Raw genomic sequence first — 5,577 nt, 5'->3', positions numbered from 1 at the left:
ACATATGGTTTGCTCAGTTGGTTACTCTCATTTCAAAACCGTAGAAAAAATTTCACTCACTCAAAGGACAGCCATACCAGAGGGGACCAAAGTTGAGCTGAAACTAAATGATTCCTCNGCTCAGTTGGTAATTCTCATTTCAAAACCGTAGAAAAAATTCCCCTCACTCAAAGGACAGCCATACCAGAGGGGACCAAAGTTGAGCTGAAACTAAATGATTCCTTAAATCTTTGAGAGCCTATTTCTCAGCCCTTTGGCCTTTTTCAAATCTTCCAAAGGTTTAGACGGCTTGGTCTTAGCCATCTAAGCCCAATTATGTAAATAGATTGCTGCTTTGCGCTTTTTTATACTCAATTTTGCAAAAAAAGAAAAAAAATACAGGGAAAAGAATAGACAATCCCAATTATGTCAATGCATTGCCAATTATGAAACTACATACGGATTTTACCACACTTGGGAATCACTACTCAATATGCCGCAATAGTTGATTAAAAACAATCATAACTCGATATAGGCGGCATATTTGAAAAAAATTAATATGCCTGAATTATGGCATCAAAATATAAATTACATAAATCAATGATGTACGTGATGGTTCAATGATATGAATACGGATTTAAATTGAAGATGGTGTGAGACTTGATTGAATGTTCTCTTTGCTCGATTTAGGCGGGAAATTTGAAAGTAGTCTCTAGAGACAATTGCCTGCATAGAGGCTTTCAAATAGAATTAAAATAAATCAATGATGTCCTCCATAGATCTGTGATATGTACCTGGTTTTAATCTCAATATGCCTCGAGACATGACTGAATGCACTCTTAACTCGATATACATAGGCGACAAATTTGAAAATAAAATGACAACGCGACTGCCTGCATTACGGCTTTTAATTAGAATTTATATCAATCAATGATGTACACGATAGTTCTATAACATGAGCACGGATTTATACCCAATGTGCATTTGCGTGATCTCCTGGCCGTTAGTCAAAAGGAGGGTCAGCACTATACTTCATTCTGCAATATAATTAGAGAACTCGCCGATTATGCAGATGCTTCCAAAGTCACAGAAGATCATCTTCTTGTTGCGCTCCTATAACAGGGTATGAGAAACGATTCTGACAAGGCCAAGATAATGGAACGATCTCCAACCACGTTCATTGAAGCCCGGAGATACGCATATCCTTGAGTTGGAGACCGCTCTTAGAGGTGCTTGTGCCTTATATCTTCAGCAAAGCTCTTAGGATATAAAATTGGTGGCAAATTGGGCAAATCGCAAGAGAAGAAACCTCTAAAGAAACTTGATTCAGAGATATGTTCTCTTTGCGGTTCTTCCACAAAACATTCTCGTGAGGATTGCCCCGCTGGGCAGACTTCTTGTTATGAGCTGGATTCTTCGTTGATCAGCTTTCCCCTCTCGTCTCACCATTGAGACGACTGCCACAGTGGTTCAAAAGCCTTTTGAAGTCAATCAGAAGTATCCAAACAAATCTTGGTAGCTATTCGCCGTATGAGCGTTAAATTTGAGCCATAATTCAATAAATCAATAAGGTCAAAATTACTTGTTATGGTTTTTGCGAGAGGTAGGAGACTGTTGAGATGGATATGCGCATTTCTCTCAATACCTGATAAGCTTTTTTGACCACCGTGGTGAGACGGGTGAGACGAGACGAGAGGAGACGACCGTGTCCAAGAATCCAGCTATGGTTGTGGTCAATTTGGACATTGGAAAACGGTTTGACAACAAAAAGGGTACATGAAAGCAAGCAGTATGCATCTCCGTATGGGGACGTTTGAGCAAGCTCTGGCAGTTTCGTTTGTTTGCTGGTACCAGTGTCAGTGATGCAAGTTTGAGGCTTCAAACACCTTTTTGAAAAGCTGACCCACCCTTCTTTCACATTGCTATGTGAGGAAGGTCAGCTTTGTTAAAACCAGTTTGAAACGCCAATTTTGCATCAATGGCATTGGCAGGCAAGTTTGTTGTTGGTACTAGTGCTTGCCTAAATGTCTGAATTGCATCAGCATCATCCCCCAACCACAGGAACCGGATCAATGTCTTGGTATCCCCTATTGGATCAAATGAGACCACAAACTTCCAATTTTGTGCTGATACCGGTGCCAATATTTTCATCATGGGCATGAACCAGCTCCGAAATTCGGATTTATGTCAAATGGTTCCTGTTGATTCTCATTTTAATAATATAAACATTTCTGGTGTTGATGGTCGTCCTCTTGATCTTTTTGGCACATTCAAGACAGATTTGTCCGTGGACAGTATCCATCAAGCCCAGAACGTGACAATAGTTGTCAGTCCCGATTTGGACGACGCATATCTAAGTTTGAATGTGTGTAGAGAACTTGGATTTTTTTTGTGCGGACTTCCTTACCGCTACCGGGATTGGAATCCCAGCAGTTCAAGAGGAGAAGATTATTTATTTTATTTGACTTTTATTTATATATATTATTTGATCGACCAACAAATTGGAGTTGGCTGATTTGGCTAACCCTTGAATATATAGATGATGAGGAATTTTAGTCCAAGTCTGACTTAAATCCTACTACTGGATCAACGCCACCATTCGCCCCACGAATATTTGAGGGCAGCAAATTGAACAATGAAGGAGCCCGAGAAAGAAGAAAGTTGGACTTCATTGTTTGAACTAGCCTGGATTCTTGAGGGCTTGAAGGTGCTCTCAAAAGGCACATTAAGCCTCTACGGTCACTACAATTGACCCTAAATCCTGGGTTGGGACAAAGCTCATGGATGCTTTTGAAGACGTAGTGTATCAAATACCTTTCGTACTTTCTCTGAACACTGTAGAGTCCCAACTATTTTAGTCTCTCCCAAAACGAGAGCCCTCTCATTCCTGTGATTTTCCTAGTGAAACATCTTTGGATTTGTTCGACCTTTTGCAAACCTGCTGGACTCATTGGAGCCCAAATGGGCGAAGCATATTCAAGATGGGGCTAAACAATCGACTTGTGCAGAGTTAGCATCGTGATGCTATCTCTGGACTTAAGCGATGAATCCAACCACATGTTTGAAAAGCTTAACCCACCTTCAACTGGATATGCACATCGAACTTTCCATTATCTTGGGGGACTACACCTAAATCCTTCATGGATTAGTCCTGCTCAGTGTCCTTACCTTCATCATCTAATAGTGGAGTGTCTAATGGCGTCAACCCAAAGGTCACTGAGCGGAATTTCATTCCATTCAGTGCCATGTTACTAGCAGCAACCCAGGAGTAGGTTTGGTCTGGGACGAAGAACTAGTAAAGGCCAATACGATGACGAGATGTAGTGGAATACAACTTGGTGCTCCCCTGCACATTTTAGGCGGAAGCCTGTTTAGAAGATTGTATTAGTTTTTGACTATGGAAAGTTAAATCAAGCTGTGAGAAGACCAGCGCTTTTACCTGAGAGTTGTTGGTTTGCTACGCTGGATGTACGTCATGGGTATTACTAGGTGCCCTAGGGCGAGGAGTCGTCCTATCTGTGCGCATTTCTTCTACCAGATGGCCGGTATTGTGCCCATGGGCTGGAAGGGGTCTAGGGATGTGTTCAGCCTCCGTACCGAACTGACCTTTGAAGAGCTAAATCGGATACCAAAATCGTGGACGACATTAGCGTCCAAGCTAAAGCCCCACCTGAGCTGTTGGAACAACTTGACGTTGTCAAACATGGAATTGAACTCTCTATTAATAAGTTTGAAATCAGAAGAACTGTAAAGTTTGACGGATTTGTCATGTCGGATGGCGGGCAAAAACCTGACCCGGCAAAACAATAAGTGCTGAGGGCGTTTGCTTGCCCAAAATCAGTGGACCTCCAATCATTCTTTGGTCTGGCAAACCAGGTGGGTGCATTCTTGTCAGATTTACAACACGCGACTTTTAAAATCCGAAAGTTGTTGAAGAAGTCGTCTGCATGGCTATGGTTACCGAAGCATGAGTTTGAGTTCTGCAAAGTAAAGGAGTTAGTGGCGTCACCAATGGGTTGTCAAACCGTTTAATCTTGACTTGTCGACTCAACTACTTGCTGATCCGTCCAAACTCCATGGCCTTTTGTGCACTCAAACATCAGCAATAAGAGGAGAGTGAATGGGTGCTTTGCGAATTTCTCCAAAGCATTTGATAGGGTGCACCAAATGAGGTTATTCCTCAAATTCCAATTGTTAGGAGTTCCGCGTTCAATGTGTGTCCTGCTGGCCAACATGTATTGGATGTGCCGACTCAGATGCTCCATTTGCTCTGATGAGGACCAATCTCCCTGCTCCTTCACTTCGATTGGTCTTCCCCTGGGGGATCCACTATTGCCAATCTCTTTCAATCTATATGAATATCAGACTCGCCCTCACACACCAAGGTCCCACAATTGACTATTTTATGGTACAATATCTCCAATACAGAGACGACCTGGTTATCTTGGCTGCTTCAGCCGTGGAATTGCAAAATTCCATTAATTCACTCCATTGTTATTGCCTAGAGACTGGACTTCAAGGCAACACCATCCAGGCGAAGGCCATAGTTTTTCATAAAGGTCGTCGGCCTCCCACGTCTTTCCAGGTCTACAAAAGTCCGATTGAAATTGCCAATGATTTTAATTATGTCAGTTTCACATTCTCAACCCATCTTTCCTTCGCCAACCATCTGAAATCATTGATAGTAAAGCCAGGACCAGGATCAGATACATTTGCAATAGACTTCCCATCCAGAGTCTTCCCCTTCCAATAGTTCTTCAACTCTTCCGGATCTACATGGTCCCTATCTTCTTCTTCGGCCTTCATTTTTGACTTCCCAACTCCGCCCAATCCGCCCTCAAATCCACTGGTGCCGCCTTCACCAAATTCCTCAAATTCCACCTGTGCGTGCCCCAACAAGCCAATAATGCATGGACGCAATTTGTTTGTGAGACTGAGCTTCTCACTACCGGGCTGGCAAGGTTAGTGTCCAATAGTGTTAGGATCCTGACCTTTCCGAACGTGATGTCCGGACACATGTTGTCCTTCCAGGTTAGAGACTTGCTAACATCTTATTGTCCTTGGTCAACACCTAAAACGCACTCAATTTCATCATACCCTTTCGCGTGAAGAGGAGCTTGGGTAAGCCCTCACTCCTCTCTTCAAACTCGACGATGTGCTAATTGAGCTGGTTTTTGAAGAGCGTTCTTACCATAGATAACTTCATATATAGATTGATCAAGGGCGCTGCGATCGCATGTTTTCGTCTCAGCTGTCGCTGGTGAAAAAAATGTTTCATTCGTAGTCAAGCTACTTAGGACAACTATGGTGCAAATCTGAATCGTTGACGGCTCGTCCAAATTCAGAGTAGAAACCCCTAATAGGACTCCTTGTCAAGCATTTGCTCTCGTCCAGCACGCTTCATAAAACGGGTTTGAGTAAGTTGTCCGACCACATTTTTAAGAACGAAATTTTGAAGAGGTTAAAATGGGGCTCAAGTTAAAGTTTTCATCTATGTGGTGGAAACACTTAACTGAAACGCAAGGAACAAGCCTGGGTTCAGACTGACCTCCAGAGGTGTCGGAATTACCTTGTTTACGTATAGGCGCAATCATGTCG

The sequence above is a fragment of the Tigriopus californicus genome, chromosome 12 (genome assembly GCF_007210705.1).
Source record: "Tigriopus californicus strain San Diego chromosome 12, Tcal_SD_v2.1, whole genome shotgun sequence".
NCBI lineage: Eukaryota > Metazoa > Arthropoda > Copepoda > Harpacticoida > Harpacticidae > Tigriopus > Tigriopus californicus.
Note: the sequence above shows the minus strand (reverse complement) of the source record.